The sequence below is a fragment of the Bos indicus genome, chromosome 1 (assembly GCF_029378745.1).
Source record: "Bos indicus isolate NIAB-ARS_2022 breed Sahiwal x Tharparkar chromosome 1, NIAB-ARS_B.indTharparkar_mat_pri_1.0, whole genome shotgun sequence".
NCBI classification, from domain to species: Eukaryota; Metazoa; Chordata; class Mammalia; order Artiodactyla; family Bovidae; genus Bos; species Bos indicus.
In genome coordinates this window covers 75353275-75371868 of record NC_091760.1, presented here as the reverse complement: position 1 = coordinate 75371868, position 18594 = coordinate 75353275, and the positions used below count along the sequence as shown (strand labels likewise).

The window sequence follows — 18594 nt, the reverse complement described above, 5'->3', positions numbered from 1 at the left end:
ACTGTGTTGACCTTAAACAAATAGACTGTCAGATATTTCCCCAGCAAAGTCAGAGTTTATTTGGGATCAGCAGAGAACTGCAATTTAGGACCTGCAACCGTGGTGACTCCTGTGCAAGCTCTGCCACAGCAAGTGAAGGAGAAGCTTTTACAGGAAGGAAAAGGAAGGTGGGAGGGCCAGAGTAAACAAACGGTCCATGGCTTTCCATTGACTAAGTGTCCGCCAGGAAAAAAGAGGAGTCTTTCTTCTTCCTTTTGGGCTCTGCTATCTTAGCAGGGCATGAGAGCAACTCTCTTCGTCTCCCAACCTTATTTAATTGAAATTTATGATTATTAATTTTTTACAATAGCTACTTAAGATAAGCCTGTGGTGATACCATTAGTGTGACATCTTAAAGAATGAAGTGTTGATACATCTTGAATTGAAGTGTTAGTCACTCAGTTGTTTCTGACTCTTTGCAACCCCATAGACTGGGGCTCGCCAGGCTCTTCTGTCCATGGAGTTCTCCAGGCAAGAGTACTAGAGTGGGTTGCCATTTCCTACTCCAGGGGATCTTCCTGACCCAGGGATCAAACTCAGGTCTCCTGCATTGCAGGCAGACTCTTTACCATCTAAGCAACCAGGGAAGCTCATGATACATCTTGCTGCTGCTGCTGCTGCTAAGTCGCTTCAGTCGTGTCCAACTCTGTGCGACCCCATAGGCGGTAGCCCACCAGGCTCCACCGTCCCTGGGATTCTCCAGGCAAGAACACTGGAGTGGGTTGCCATTTCCTTCTCCAATGCATGAAAGTGAAAAGTGAAAGTGAAGTCACTCAGTCATGTCTAACTCTCAGTGATCCCATGGACTGCAGCCTACCAGGCTCCTCCGTCCATGGAATTTTCCAGGCAAAAGTACTGGAGTGGGGTGCCATTGCCTTCTCCACATGATACATCTTATGGCACCTCATTTTTTTTTCTCTCCACATTCCATTAAAATACATAAAAAACAAAAACTGTGACTTCACATCACTATAGCAGTTGAAACTAACAGCTTAGCAACAGTCTTTCAGCATCTGGGAGAAATCCATACTCATCTGTATAGGACAAGCATGTGACCTCATCCCCAGGTCAGGTGTCCACAGTGTCAGACAAAGCAGCACAAGACATCATTGCTTCTCACTGTGTGCCTCTCTGTGCATCACAAAGAGTGTGCATCACTGCACACTCATCTCTATCTCAGAGATGTAGAAATGAGAAATCTGACACCCACCTCCCCATTCACATAGCAAGGAAACAGTTTGCTATACTATCCAAAATGATTTTGGGTCTCTTCTGACATTCATCAGCATCGATAGTTTCTCTAAAATGAAAGTTTAAAGACTGTAATGCCCAGTGGTGCAGAAAGGCCAACTAAGAAAAGAACAGAAAGTTGTCAGTACGTACTGGGGGAAGACTGGAAAATCTTGACAGTTGTATACTCTTCCTCAAAAATAAAGACTGAAAAGTGTTTCAGATCACTCAGGGAAAATAAGACAAAAAAACCTTTTCACAGCAAAGGACCAGGCTATGATGGTTAATTTTATTTGTCAACTTTGGGGGACCAATGGATGCCCAGATGGTTGGTAAAACCTTATTTCTGGATGTGACTGTGAGGGTACTTCTGAAAGAGGTTAGCATTTGCGCCCATCAACTAAGCAATTCAGATGGGCCTCATCCAGTCTCTAGAGGGCCTAAATTGAGCAACAAGGTGAAAGAAAAGCACATTTGATATTTCTCTGAGCTGAGACCCTCCATCTTCTTCTGCCCTCAGATGTTGGGTATTGGCATTTCTGGGTCTCAGGTCTTAGACTCAGATCTAGTCAAACCACCAGCATTCCTGGTTCTCCAGCTTGGAAACAGCAGCAATTATCCAGGTTCCTTTGGGAACCTATGGGCCTCCATAATCACGTGAGCCAAAAAATATCCTATTGGTTTCATTTTTCTGGAGAATCCTAATATACAGGCATTGGAAGCAGAAGATACCTTCTTATTTGAGCAGAGCCCTACCAAGTGATCGTCTAAAAATTAGTGAAAGTCTCTGCACATCAAATAAGCCACCAGCTTAATGCCTGAGAGATGGAATATATTACATTCGCATGGAAATCATTGATGAATAAAGGAAAACACAGAAGTCTAGCTTTTGGAAGACTCCATGCTCAGATCCATGATCAAGGAAGATTTGGAAGGGACAGCACAAGTGGGACCCAGGCTATAATATGTGAATGAGCGAAAATTGCTCTGAAGGTGTCAAAAGCCATTTTAAAAAATATTTAACATTTGAAAGATACAAGAAAACTTGGGAAACATCTGTGTTCTTTCAAGTAAATAAATGAAATAGTAGACTTGTTAGGGTAAGAGGTGAATGATGATACGAAAGAAGAATTTATATTCAGTCTGAAATTATTAGGGAACCTAGCCAAGAATAGCAAGGTATCAAGAGTCAAATTAATTCCACTTTGAGAAAAGAACAAACTTGGTAGTGCAAAAACAATTGTCATTGATATAAAGAATTTCCCTCCCAAATCAGAAACTGAAAATTTTTGAAAGGCAAGATCATGTATACAACAAAAACTATAGATTGATTTGTATCAGGAATTTTTATCCCCAAGGAATAAGTCTTACCTAATGGAATAGAAGTAACAAGCAAGAAATAAAGGAAATAATTACTGAGTAGAAGACCAGAGTCTGAGATTACCATGTTCCAGACAAAATATAATCAATATGCCAAAGAAAATAGTGAAAATAATGGCATTTTGAAGGTGAGCCTTCTGCTACCCAAAATCAACGAGAGCCAGCCCTGATGATTCCTTGGGTTCTCTGCCTTCGGGCCAGAAGGATCCTGCTCAATCATAGCTTTACCACTTACAGGCCATATAAATGCTGGTGAGTTACTTAGCATCAAGCTTGCCATAACAATGCTACTTCAAGAAGTTTTCTCCCCTCAACACATCCCCTTCCCTAGAGAAAACTTCCTTTCACTGATCTCCTCCTGCATCTGCCTCAGTCTGAGTGGACTTTCTCATTTCTCACTCTGTATCCCATAGCCTTTATTCAACAGGGTGAATACAATAGGAAGGGCAGAAGGGAAGGAAAGGAAAGATCAGAGAAAGAGGGATGCAGCCTAAGTTCATCCTCCCTGGAGTAACAGCAACTGATTTCAAAAGAGAACCATGACTAACTTTTAATAAAATATCCCCAAAGACATGTGACCTTCATCCTCTGGAGGGCGAGATCCTAGTCTTGCTAGAAAGGCAGGTTTGCCTAAGCAGGCTAAGCATTCCCTTCGTTAGCTTATTTCTGTCATTCATTTTTATTACAAATTCATTTTCATAAATCTGAATCACTGCAAAATCCAAATGAATAGCTTCCAATAATTTTAATAAGTACATTAGCCACCACATTAATTAACACTCTAAGATGGTCTTTCCCATAGGTGTACCTGAAAGCAACCTAGGTTAGAGTAAGTCTCCAGCATATTCCTTTTCCATGGGACAAGCTGACATTCTACAGGCTTTCACCTTCTAGAGCAGGCTGACCTGCATCCTCCACAAAGAGGAGTACTGGGTGTGCTCAGATTCTCTTAAAGAGAGCCCAGTCTCTCTTGAATTTGTGCAGGTCCCAATGCCTAAAACTGGGACTTCTACAAATAATGCAAACTCGAAGCAGCTGATTCCCCCTGATTACTGAGTATCATTTTCATTATAGACTAGAATCAAACCTTTACAGTAAATCTTTCTCTACCAACATTTTCCCCTTCCCCATTTCAAAGTCCTATCTTCTCCCTGTAATTAAACCACAATTATAGTTTTTAATTAAATAATGACCTCAACAAATGTACTTATCTGTTTTATCTCCAAAGATGCAAGACAGTATGGTACTGGCACAAAGACAGAAATATAGATCAATGGAATAAAATAGAAAGCCCAGAGATAAATCCACGCGCATATGGACACCTTATCTTTGACAAAGGAGGCAAGAATATACAATGGATTAAAGACAATCTCTTTAAAAGTGGTGCTGGGAAATCTGGTCAACCACTTGTAAAAGAATGAAACTAGACCACTTTCTAACACCATACACAAAAATAAACTCAAAATGGATTAAAGATCTAAATGTAAGACCAGAAACTATAAAACTCCTAGAGGAGAACATAGGCAAAACACTCTCTGACATACATCACAGCAGGATCCTCTATGATCCACCTCCCAGAATATTGGAAATAAAATCAAAAATAAACAAATGGGACCTAATTAACCTTAAAAGCTTCTGCACATCAAAGGAAACTATTAGCAAGGTGAAAAGACAGCCTTCAGAATGGGAGAAAATAATAGCAAATGAAGCAACTGACAAACAACTAATCTCAAAAATATACAAGCAACTCCTACAGCTCAACTCCAGAAAAATAAACGACCCAATCAAAAAATGGGCCAAAGAACTAAATAGACATTTCTCCAAAGAAGACATACAGATGGCTAACAAACACATGAAAAGATGCTCAACATCACTCATTATCAGAGAAATGCAAATCAAAACCACTATGAGGTACCATTTCACACCAGTCAGAATGGCTGCAATCCAAAAGTCTACAAATAATAAATGCTGGAGAGGGTGTGGAGAAAAGGGAACCCTCTTACACTGTTGGTGGGAATGCAAACTAGTACAGCCACTATGGAGAACAGTGTGGAGATTCCTTAAAAAACTGGAAATAGAACTGCCTTATGATCCAGCAACCCCACTGCTGGGCATACACACTGAGGAAACCAGAAGGGAAAGAGACACGTGTACCCCAATGTTCATCGCAGCACTGTTTATAATAGCCAGGACATGGAAGCAACCTAGATGTCCATCAGCAGATGAATGGATAAGAAAGCTGTAGTACATATACACAATGGAGTATTACTCAGCCATTAAAAAGAATACATTTGAATCAGTTCTAATGAGGTGGATGGAACTGGAGCCTATTATACAGAGTGAAGTAAGCCAGAAGGAAAAACATCAATACAGTATACTAACGCATATATATGGAATTTAGAAAGATAGTAACAATAACCCGGTGTACGAGACAGCAAAAGAGACACTGATGTATAGAACAGTCTTATGGACTCTGTGGGAGAGGGAGAGGGTGGGAAGATTTGGGAGAATGACATTGAAACATGTAAAATATCATGTAAGAAATGAGTTGCCAGTCCAGGTTCGATGCACGATACTGGATACTTGGGGCTAGTGCACTGGGACGACCCAGAGGGATGGTATGGGGAGGGAGGAGGGAGGAGGGTTCAGGATGGGGAACACATGTATACCTGTGGTGGATTCATTTTGATGTTTGGCAAAACTAATAAAATTATGTAAAGTTTAAAAAAAAAAAAAAAGATGCTTGGGAGACCTGCTTCTTAGGAAACCTAACTTCTAAATTCCAGATTCTTCTAACTCTGTGTGACCCCATCCAGGATAGCCCGCCAGGCTCCTCTGTCCATGAAATTCTCCAGGCAAGAATACTGAAGTAGGTTGTCATGTCTTTCTCCAGGGGATCTTCCTGATCCAGGTATTGAACTGGGTCTCCTGCACTATAGGCAGATTACCATCTGAGCCATCAGGGAAGTCCTAACTAAATTCGTGGCCACACCCTTCTTTTTCAGGTCTTAAGGTAACAAAGTCGGTTGATAAAGGAGACCAGGGCAGAGTTCTGGTTTTCATGCTGTGCTCTTTCCAGTCATGCCACCAAACTCAGCAAGAAATCACACACCAGCATGCCTTGGAAAAGCTGGGTACAGAGGAAGTATCAATCAAGTAAGGTAATTTGTGTGGCTATTCTTTGTAAATTCATAGTTAACCACATAGTTATTTGTGGTGGGAGTGAGGGAAGGGTCTGCAAAATGAAAAGAAAATTGGATTTAAAATTGGAAGAGTTGAGCATAATTGAAGTTCAGGGAATGTCAGTTTTCCTAAATGCAGTAATGATATAAAAGTACTCTTGCAAAAGAGTTGTTCTGAAGGTCAAATGAAATGTAATACTTCAGCCAAAGCACCTACCACAGAGTGTAGTATACAGTAGACTCTCAATAGATGAGGTCCACGGCTGGTAGGTAGCTAGTCCTCTGGTTTTCCACACCCCACACAACTAGCCTCCTTTGGGGTCTATGAAGCCTTAGGTGGTCGAGTCCCCTCAGCCAAATACACTGGTCCAATCCCATTTGCCCCTTCCTGGTCATTTCCTTGGGGGTGGGTAGCCTTTCAGCAATTTATAGCTTTCCTGATTTAATGGGTTTTCATGGCACCCCACTCCAGTACTCTTGCCTGGAAAATCCCATAGATGGAGGAGCCTGGTAGGCTGCAGTCCATGGGGTCGCTGAGAGTCATACATGACACAGCGACTTCACTTTCACTTTTCCCTTTCATGCATTGGAGAAGGAAATGGCAACCCACTCCAGTGTTCTTGCCTGGAGAATCCCAGGGACGGGGGAGCCTGGTGGGCTGCTGTCTATGGGGGACATGAATGACGCGACTTAGCAGCAGCAGCATGTCAGAGAAGTCACTTAGAAACTAAATTATTATTGTGAAGCATAAAGAAACATGTTTAAACTGTCAGAATATTAAACAAGTTCTGAGGATAAGGGGACGACAGAGGATGAGATGGCTAGATGGCATCACTGACTCGATGGACATGAGTCTCAGTGAACTCCGGGAGTTGGTGATGGACAGGGAGACCTGGCGTGCTGCGATTCATGGGGTCCCAAAGAGTCGGACACGACTGAGCGACTGATCTGATCTGATCTGACTCCTATTCAGCATCATTTTCCTTCTCAGAATGGTTTTCTTCCAGCTGAAATCAATAAATATTTTTGGCAGAAGCGATGCTAAAGAAAATAAAATCTTCCAGCATGTTTCCAAGGATTTCACTTTTGCCTATACATGTAGATACTACAATAATCATAACAATATCCATTTGTTCTGTGCTTTGCAATTAACCTAGTGTTTTCGCTTGCTTTATATAACCCTATTAGGTAAACTGGTAGGCAATAATTCTCTCATGTTATACAGGAGGCTCCTGAGGGTCAAAGAAGCCAAATGAATTGCTCTAATTCATGCTCTAAGGAGTGAATGAGCAGATCCAGGCTCTACTGACCTGGACACTGACCTGCTCTCCAACACACTACCTGCCTCAGCTTTTCTTAAGGTGTATGGTAAAGGAAGTGGATGGAATTTGAAGTTAACCAATTCCTCCTCACTGTAGCATACTTAAACATTTCATTTTTGCCAACCAAATAAACCCATCATGAGATATTTTAAAAGACATCTTTATAATAAGATGAAGAGATCTTATAACCCAATGAAAATGTCCCTGTTTGAATTAGACAAATAGTAGCAACTGAGCAGCATTGTGAGCACTTCCTGTTTTAAGTAAACCAGGTACTTGCCAGGTGTTTAAAACCACTCCCCATAGATTGAAGGACCACATAGATTCTAAGTTAGATCACAGCACTAACATTACCACCAGCATTAGTTCCTTAATTTATACAAAAAGATGTTTAAAATTACCAAAAAGCCAACTCCACATCAATTTGATTGTCCATTATTATTTCTTCTGCAGGGAATATGGAATCCAGTACAAATCTAAGTGATGTCTGCTTTCTAAGTTTTCAGTAACATTTGGTTTTTCTACAGCTGAGTAATACCTACTAGTATAAAAGAACTAGAATACAAAGAAAAGCATAAAGAAGCAAACCAAATTATCCAGAAAATTCACCCAGAATTCAGTGAGATTTCTAATACATTAGTCCTGAAAATCCAGGAAATCAGGACCATAGTTGATTTAAAGGTAATCATAATTATGATTTTTGCGTTAAAAAGCTTGAGCTTTTCACTGAAATCCAGCCAGTTTCAAAATATTTCCTAAATGTATGTTAGAACTAAGATGGTAGGGAAGAGTGAAAGAATGAATTAAAAACAATGCCTTTTTATAGGATTTTGAAAGTGACTAAGTTTGAAAAAAAGTCATTGATTAAAGTCATGGTTCCTGGAACAATGATGGGAACAGGTAAGGAAATGAACACTGAGCCAGAGATAAGCCACAACCAAGAGAACAGGTTGCTATGCTATCACCAGGATGGTAAACCTAAAATCAATAAATGTGTGCAGTTTGTCTAAAGTCTCAAATAGGTGGGACCAGCACCTTAAACATCACTTCTGGTTCATGTACTCAGTTCAATGAATTATGGATGAAGGACTTTCACAAAGAAAATGTAATCAGTAATGGTGAAATTGAATTGAAAACCAAAGGACCTGTTTCTTTGTTTTCAGCTGAGTTCATACATCATTTAATACCACTAAGAAATAATCTTCAACAAAACCAATACAAGCTAGTTGGGAAATGAAAGATAAAGAGATTGTTAGAAATAGGGCTTTCCAGCTGGTGCAGTGGTAAAGAATCCTCCTGCCAAGCAGGAGACACAAGAGATGCGAGTTAGATCCCTGTGTCCGGACAATTGCCTGGACTGAGAAATGGCAACTCACTCCAGTATTCTTGCCTGGAAAATTCCATGGACAGAGGATCCTGATGGGCTACACCTATATCTGTCAGTTTGACAATAAAATAAATATGAAGGAAAAGGGGTGCTGTGTCATTTTATAATACCTTCCTATTCTGTAATCAATTAAGGATGCTATCTTGAGTTTTATAAATCTTTTCTACTCAGTTTCATTCAGATTTGCTTAAGAATTTGTTTTCACCCTCTGAACTTACTCTAGAAAGCAACAAAGAGTTTATCATTTTTGCTATCATTTCCAAATTCACCAGAAATATAGATGTGTGCTCATTTGTAGTCAGAATATTTCAAGAAGAATTTACAAGCTTTCTTCCCAGAAATTGCATAAGTCATTTCTCCAGATGCAAGTTGAAACACAAATACAAGTGTTATGACTACTCTTCTGGCACTCCAAAAATATACCACAAGCAAGTGCTTTTATGAAACATGGTACTCACTCATTTTTCATAGAACAGGGTCTATAGTTTAACTTTTACAGTAGGATTGTAATTGTGAGTAAGAAGATAAATTAGACAGCTGAAAGCTCTCTTGGAGCTCTTGAAGCTTGTTTAACCTGAAAACTTTGAAAAAGGGAAAAAGCCTGTTGAAGCTGCGTGTTGAGTGCAAACGTCCTAATGGCCTGGTGTGTAATAACCTGCAGAAGAACCCACAATAAATTGTTTTTCAGCCTCACTGATTCTGTAATATAGCCTAGTAATCAAACAATAATTATTTAGAGCATGTTAAGAGTATGATTGATATTGCTTTAGTAGATGAGAGATGAAAAGACTATGATAAACTAGATAGAAAATATCATGATATTCTGACCAAAAACAAGTTTATTATGTGGCTAGGGGAAGCAAAAAAAAATTATGTGATTCAATGATATTACTCACCACGTTATATAATATTCATTCATCAATTATACATTGAGCAAGTACCGTCTATGTGTCATGCACCGTGCTAAGTGCTGGAGTTCAAACAGTATTCGAGGATTTCCCGAACTCGTGGTGGAGACAAGCATGTAAACAATTGTAGTAAATGCTTTAACAAAGGAAGTATAACAGCCTAGAAGAAAGAAATGTTTTCTGTAAAGGTCACCGAGAACTTCACAGCAGAGGGCTCACCCGAGCAGTGTTTTAAAGGATGAGTAGCACTTCAGTGTGCAAAGAGATGGGGAGAAAGTGTCCCTGATAGAAGAAATAGCACAGAAAAAGACACAGGTAAATAAAAGAGCACAGTGCATATGCGGAATTGCAAGTGCGGCAAATGGAGGAGAGGGGTAGAATAGGAAGCTCAAAAGGGAAGTGGTGGTGGTGGTTTAGTTGCTAAGTTGTGCCTGACTCTTGCAGCCCCATGGACTGTAGCCTGCCAGGCTCCTCTGTCCATAGGATTCTCCAGACAAGAATACTGGAGTGGGTTGCCATTTCCTTCTCCACAAAAGGGAAGTAGGAGTAAGATATTGACACATATCTGACACCCCACATTATGTTGTTAGGGCTTTATCCTGAAGGCTCTAAAAGCCAATGGAAATCTGGAAGAAAGACTTTATCAGACATGTACAATGAAAAGATAAAAATCATCAGTTTCATTTCCAAAAAAGGTAATCTAGGGATATAATAATGGATACATGTAAATATTTGGTTATAAAAATGTTTATCATTGTGATATCTGTAATAAGAAGAAACTAGAAACAACCTAAATGTCCAAAAATGGATAACTGCTTTAATAAGTGTTGGTAGATTCCTATATAATTAATAAATGTATCAAGACAGCAAGTTAAGTACATACCAAAAACTCCCTCTTCCACTCTGAAATTAGAAATAACCGATAAAATAACAAAAAGACATGAGAACATAAATTATGTATAATTGAAACAGAATACTGTTAAAGAACAATGGGAAAAATCTGCATGGCAGAAATAAAGAGGCAACCCACGGTGGTAAATAGGGACAAAGCACTATTTTAAGGCCACTGAGAACAGATATAGATACACTGGATCAGGATGCTTAGTGGGAACATGCAATGGGGAATAAATACAACTACTGCATGGTAGGAGGGCAGAGATGGGCACTTCAAATTAATCCAGAATCTGGAACTGTACTGCCCACTTACAAAAAGATAATGGCAAAAGTTTTCTCATTTTCCTAGGGCCACTCTACACAAAGAGGCAGAAATACCCTGCAAAAGTGGGATATGGGTCTATGTAATATAAGGACGCAAAACTTGGAATTTACTATCCCCAAAGGGGAAACTCAAACTGAATTTCTATCATAAAACCTGATTTGGAACTGTGCGTTTTGTAGAACCCAGATCCAAATGCAAAACTCCCCTATGGAAGTAGAGAGAAACTCCCCAAATTGGGGAGAAATTCCCAGAAAGAAGAAAATATTTCAAGTAAGAATTTTAAGACACATGATGAAGCCCAGCAATTATGGTATAAAATAATCTGACCCAACAAGCAGGATATTTCATACCAATAAAATAGAAAAAATAGATGAATCTGATTAAGAGTTTTTAAACATAGTATTAAGATCTTCGAGATGAAAATCATGATATAAAACCGACATTATAAAATAAGAACAGGCAGTTTGGAAACAAGAATAGGCAAATAAGATAAAAAGATGAAATCTTTAAAATGAAATAAAAATCTCAGTGGATAAGCTTAAACACTATACAAGTTACAGTAAAATTTAGCATTGGTGAAATGGAAGTTAGAATTACTATAATAGAAAATACAAAACAGATGAACATCCTTTATTATGCATAATAGATGGAAGCTTCCCTAGTGGGTCAGATGTTAAAGAATCCGCCTGCAATGCATGAGACCCGGGTTCAATCCATGGGTTGGGAAGATCCCCTGAAGAAGGGAATGGCAATCCACTCCAGTATTCCTGCCTGGAGAATCCCATGGACAGAGAAGCCTGGCAGGCTAAACTCTGTGGGGTCACAAAGAGGTGGACACGACTGAGCAACTAATACACATGTACAATAGGTATTGCCAAAACTGATAGAATAGAAGCAATGTTGCAATCACTGAGAATTTTCCAGATTGAACACTGGCATAAGTCTGATTGACAGATTTCTGTAACTCTTAAAATATGGTCTAGAGAATCCCAGAGGCCTGTGGAATCTTTTCAGGGTGTCTACAAAATCAAAACTATTTCTGCAATAACATTAAAGTGTTATTTGCCATTTTTATTATCAATCTCTTATGATAATATGTTTTCTAGAGGCGCATGACATGTGATGACACTGCATAATGAACTATGTCGACATCTGGAAGATCTGCATAACCCAGTGAACCAATATTTTCCAGATGATCAATGTGACCATTAAGTAACTTGAAACATAATGCACTGGGGCAAGAGATCCATTCAAAGAAGAAGACAGACCAACGTACAAGAGTTTTAAAAAATAACATTTTGAGTTCTGGTACAGTATCAGAAAAGAATATCCACAATTACTTGAAAGAACTAGTGAAATATACCTCCATTTCCAACTATACATCTGTATGAGGCTGGATTTTCTAAATATATCTTGACCAAAAGTATTTGCCACAGATTGAATGCAGAAGCAGATATGAGAACCCAGCTGTCATCCATTAAGCCAGACATTAAGAGATTTGCAAGAACATAAAACAATGCTGTTTTTCACACTAATATTTTTTGAAAAACATAGTTATTTTAAGAAAAGTAAATTGCTTAAACTAACTTAGAATCATATACTTATATTCAGTTCAGTTCAGTTGCTCAGTCGTGTCCGACTCTTTGCAACCCCATGAACCGCAGCGTGCCAGGCCTCCTTATTTTAATGAATTACTTACTATTTTCAAATTTCTGTTTTAATTTCTAATAAGGTAAATTTCAATAGATAACTCAAACAAAAGTTCACTGGAATCCTCATAATTTTGAAATGTGTAGCTCTCCTGAGTCTAAAAATTTTGAGAAATGGTGGCATATGGATCCTGTCCGACTCGAGACTGTGTGCTGCAGTCCATGGGGTTGCAAAGAGTCAGACCTGACTTAGCGACTGAACAACATGCTGACATAATGGCAAGGTCATGATATGATGCATAAAATGTTAAGTAGTATATAGTGTATGATCGATCCCATTTTTAAATATACATATATAATTTGTATACATGATAAAAATGCTTCAGTGGTTATTTGAAACTTACTACACATTAGGTAATTTCCCCCTCTATTCTTTATGTGCATTTGAATTTTCTGTAATACATGTATTTAATAAACATTATTTAACAAATGATATCTTGGCACTGGGCTAATAGCTGTGACTATTAGCTATCAGGTGAGGCCCTCCTCACCTGAACCTCACAGTCAAGCAAGGAGTTAAGAACAAATCGAATACATACAGCACTTAATATCAGATTATAAATCTTGATTAGTTAAAGAATAACTGCAGAGAAAGGATAGAGGACATAATTTAGTTTGAGAATAAGAGAAGACAGATAGACACATTATAGCTCTCATGCTGATTGAGTGTGAAAAAGCTGATTGAATAAGCATGAAAACAAGACAGAAGGCAAACACACCAAACATGCAAACCAGCAGAAATGAACAGAATTCCAGCAAGTGTCCCAAGTGCTAAACAGATGTGGATGCCCTTAGAGATGGATGGGGTTGGGCTTTTAAAGGAGGTGACTTGAGACCTTTTTTCTGGAAAGTACCAGAACAAGTTATCTCAGCTAAATGTACAAGGTTTATGGAGGGACTGAATTCACAGTAAAACACCTATTGGAAAAGCAGAAATCCACAGTATGGGTTTCTACATTGAATAGCAATCATATCTTCATTTGCTATGGAAGGTAGGTAGGTTTGTATAGATTCATTGAATAATATTCACTAACAACAATGCTTTAGAAGTCATAGAATTAAATTTTCAGTTTTTTATACTGGCAATTTTCATCCTCTCCTCTTGTTTTTTGGTTTGTTATTTTTTAACAAACTGAGCTGAAACTCTAATACTTTGGATGCAAAGAACCGACTCATTAGAAAAGACCCTGATGCTGGGAAAGATTGAGGGCAGGAGGAGAAGGGGACAACAGAGGATGAGATGGTTGGATGGCATCACCGACTCAATGGACTTGAGTTTGAGTAAACTCCGGGAGTTGGTGATGGACAAGGAGACCTGGCGTGCTGCAGTCCATGGGGTCGCAAAGAGTCAGACACGACTGAGTGACTGAACTGAACTGAGATGATCCAAAATAACCTAAACTGAGCAAAAAGCATGGCCCATACCTAGGTCTTTCTTCATTTTATGTCTGCTAAAGGAAGCTTAATGAACAATGTAAATGACAAGCACACATGACTGGTTTACCGATCTAATCTACTAGCTGCCACTTTTCTGCAGTTCTATGAAGGTTAACTTAAACCAACAGCAACTGTCAAGAGGTTCAGCATAGTCTGCTGAAATGAAGAATGATCTAGGACATAATGTAACAGAAAGGATAAAACATTGGGATACATCTACAGGCAGATCACCCTTTCTAAAAATACTACAAGTACAGTAAATGGTCTTGTATTCCTGGGCAGAGCTTTATTGATTGTGCAGTTCTCTGACTCCCAACTGCTAAAGCATGACATTAATGTATATTGAATTTCCTACCTTCAAGGAGTCTGCAGTCTAGAGCACGGTTATTTTTACAAGTGCTCATGGGGATATATCGAACCCAAGTCTCCCGTATTATGGGCAGATTCTTTACCTCTGAGCCAACAGGGAAGTCCATACAAAGCACTGCTGCTGCTGCTAAGTCGCTTCAGTCGTGTCTGACTCTGTGCCACCCCATAGACGGCAGCCCACCAGGCTCCCCTGTCCTTGGGATTCTCCAGGCAAGAACACTGGAGTGGGTTGCCATTTCCTTCTCCAATATACAAAGCACAATAGGAGCCAAAATGATAGTTTAGTTCAGTTCTCCATGAGGCATCACAGAGGTGACTGAGTTCTGAAGATGTATAGAAGTTTGCCAAGTAGAGAGAGGATGAGTAAAATGAGAGGACAACCTGGGCTGAGCAGTGTCAAATACATGATATTTGGAGAAGACTCTTGAGAGTCCCTTGGACTGCAAGGAGATCCAACCAGTCCATCCTAAAGAAGATCAGTCCTGGGTGTTCATTGGAAGGACTGATGTTGAAGCTGAAATTCCAATACTTTGGCCACCTCATGCGAAGAGCTGACTCATTGGAAAAGACCCTGATGCTGGGAGGGATTGGGGGCAGGAGGAGAAGGGGACGAGAGAGGATGAGATGGCTGGATGGCATCACCAACTCAATGGACGTGAGTCTGAGTGAACTCTGGGAGTGATGGACAGGGAGGCCTGGCATGCTGTGATTCATGGGGTCACAAAGAGTCAGACACGACTGAGCGACTGAACTGAGCTGATAGCTGACTAACAATGTCATGACAGTTTCAGGTAAACAGCTGGATACATGTATAGAAATCAATTTTTAAAGACAAAAAGTTCATGAGACTTTTGATGGAAATTCCATGGATTAGTTATGTTCTCTAACTACCAGTTTCCTAAGAGGTCAAAATACCCAATAAACAGTAGAAAAGCATCAGATGAATAGGTGGGAATAACCATCATTACTAACCAGCTGTGTGACTTTGGGCCAGGTGGGTGATTTTAACACTTTCCCTCCTGTAAAATGGACATGCAGTGCCCTCCTTGCTACCTCACACATTTTCCATAAAGATCACAGGAGGTAATGAATGGGAAAGCTCATATGGACTGGAAACAGTCCTCTGGTGAGGTGAGAAGCTGAAGCCTATTGTGAAATGGAGGCATACCACAATGCATCCTGCCCACAAAAAAGAAAATTTGGAGATCATATAAGAAAACTGAAGCTGACCAAGCCCATACCCAGTGCTAAAATCATGTAATTTTAAGTTAATTTTAAAGGACTAAATAGCTTTTCATTATAAAACTGACTAAAATGAAACTATCACTCCTTAGGTTACCCTACCAAGGAGCTCATATAGACAAATTCCTTTATCTCATCAGTGAAGAAACTTGAGACCCAGGGAAAGAGTTTGGCTTACTCAAGGTTATAGCAAGTTAATGGTTAAGGCAGAACTAGAACTGTTCTTTCTTGACTTCCAGTAAATTGCCTGAGTGATAAAGATGGGAAATAATGTGGAAGTTCTCTGTGTTCCATAGAGTTCTAGAGTTGTAAGAAGTGCCCAGGATGGGGTGGGAGATAACAAAAAGAAACCAACCTCTCCAGCACATACCTCCCTGTCCACCTATTTTGAGGACTGTTCTGGATCTTTTAACAAAAGCTTTGAAAAATAAGGTTCTCCTGCTGCTGAAAAATAAAATTAAAATTAAAATCACTACAGTGTCAGAATTTTTTTTTTAATTTTGTGTGAGTGAACTTGAAAATTCCCAGTGAGTGAACACATATTAAAATCATTACTCTACATGGATACCCATCCATTCATCTCTATTTACCTCAAATTCCCGCATACATATTGCCAAAGCAGTTTGGAAAGATGCATAGAGTTTTTATCCATGACTAATCATCACATTTGACCACCGCAAGCACAAGAGGACAGATTAATGAGAAGACTCTGTTATTTACCAAACTATTGAAGTGATAACACAAACACCAGGATTTGTTTCTGTTTAAAAGTAACAGAGCATGGGAGGGGAAATCTGTGTGGGCTTCTTTTTGCCTCGTTTATTAATCAATTCACTTATATTTCCATAAATGTTTCTGAGCTTCCCTGCCGCCAAGTTGCTGCCAAGGAATCTATCAGTGCCATAGAAATATGCAGCCCAGGTACAATGATGAAGTTTAGAACCATTGGCACTAAAAAGAGTTGGAAGTATTCCATAAGAAGTAAAGATCTGGCCCTGACCCATTGAATTCCCTAATCTTCTTTCCCCTGCTCCACTCAATTTCAGTGCCCATTTCAAGAGCTATTACTATGTGTCAGATTCTGCTCCAGGCATACTGGGAGATAGAGAGGAAAAAAAGTGGGGAGATAGGCTATAGCACAATGTAAAAGGCAGTAAGAGATCTGCATGCATATGAGAGATGCAGTTGCTTGGCTTCAGGGGAATAACCACTTCAAGTTGAGGGCTCTGGCTAGGAGAAGGGGATGTCTGAAACCAGGCCTTGGTAGAAATTGAGAATTAGAAGGGTAGTTTTGTCCATGAAATGAGTAACTATGGGTGATTCGCCTCCCTGAATCTCCTAAGCATGGGGAGGTATTCTCATCACTGATTTACTTTCTGCAGGTAACATGGTCACACCAGCAGGTTGCCTAGGGGAGGAGCCCCACAAAGAGGACAGCCACAAAGAGGCCTAGTGTGTTAGCAATAAAAAGGCAAAGAATGCTATTTTGTATACAGAAGCACAGTAGGCCTTCTGCAATCATGAAGACTGCATTCAGAGACCTTTCACAATCACCCAGTCCTTGAATCCAACTCGTTCAAAAGTCAGTGCTGGGGGTTCTGAGACTTGGCTCTCTCACTAAGAAATCACTCCTACAACCAGCTTTGCAGCCCAAGTAATTCACACTCATGCTCAGGATTTTTCATGCCCTATCTCATTTAATCGCTAGAACAACCCAAGTGGCAGTTATTGTCCTCATGACAAATGACTACATGCCATAATTATTATATGACAATTACATGATAAATTATTACATGCTGTAAACTCTGGTTAGTTGCTTTCTAAATAATCAAAACCTCATGAAGATCAAAAGTGTTGATGCCAAAATCTGGCCACTACAACCCACAGAAGCAAGAGACTAAGCGTTTGTGATATACTTTTAGAAACTATATAATCCATCTAGAATTTCATTATTCATTGGCAAACACATCTAACACATCTTACAAGAACAAAATGATACAAAATGTGATGGTTTATTGAAATGAAATCTTGAGCTTGAAGACCCAGAATGAGGCTTCTCTGTGATTAAAGGATAGTTACTCATCTCCAAGCTCCCACTTGCTTCAACTGTACGAAGGGGAAGGAGGTGCAGTAGATTTTGTGATCCCTAAGTTGCTTTCCACTACCAAAAATTTTAATAATAATAGTAATAAAGTGAAAGTGAAGTCACTCAGTCATGTCCGACTCTTTAGGCTCCTCGGTCCATGGAATTCTCCAGACAAGAATACTGGAGTGGGTTGCCATTTCCTTCTCCAGGGGATCTTCCCGACCCAGGGATTGAACCCAGGTCTCCTTTACCATCTGAGCTACCCAGGAAGCCCCATATAATTAGAGGAATAAAAGCCCTCATTAAATGAATATTCTCCAGTCTATAAATCTTCTGAGACGCAAATGCTCTTTAAAGAAAAGACTACAACCTGTTATTTGGCATTGGTTGAGAGACAGGATATTGAGGTGGGCATGCTTTTTCCAAAAGGAAAAAATGGAATCTAAGGAAAAAAGAGCTGTGGTATGTCCCAGCCTTAGGCATAAATGTGGAGGATAGTAGCCCACTGGGGTTTGCAGTTACTGTCAACACAAGAGAGTAGAGAAACATAGACCAAAGACTTTGTAAGAACACTGTATCCTTTCTTAAACTCTGCAGCCTCCCCATGTTTTTATTCTTTACATGGCCATCTGTCTACCAGTGTGTTCAGTGGTTTTATCCTCAGAATGGACAGGGCTTAAGTACATGTCTTCAGGAGCAGAAAGAAATGGGTGAACCAGGAAAGTTAGTATTATCCTGTATCCCAGGGGTAGAGTAAGCAGTAGGGGAAAATCAGTGGAGTGACTGAAGCCTACGGACAGCCTGAGTGCTGGCAGAGCCTGGGACAGTCCTGGGGCAAAGCAGCAGTGGGGTCCACCTGAGGTGCACCAGGGCCCCTGACATCAATTACATGAATAGGTCTGGTCTACTGAGCTCATAGCAAGTAGATTGTTCTGAATCTATGAAGTAAGTAAAAGGAAAATTATTCTTTAAAAAAATTTTTTTAGAGGGAAGGATTTATTGCTATCAACAAATAAGGAGAACACTGGGGATCTTTCCCAAAGCAGTGTCCCCCTGAATAGCAAAATTGGGAAATTTTAAGCTA

The 18594-nt window shown here is 39.7% G+C and overlaps 1 protein-coding gene across 1 annotated transcript in view; it reads right to left on the bottom strand.

Annotated features, from left to right (window-relative positions):
• Positions 1-18594, bottom strand: part of FGF12 (fibroblast growth factor 12) — a 615850-nt gene that overhangs the window by 553568 nt on the left and 43688 nt on the right. The window lies entirely within an intron of this gene.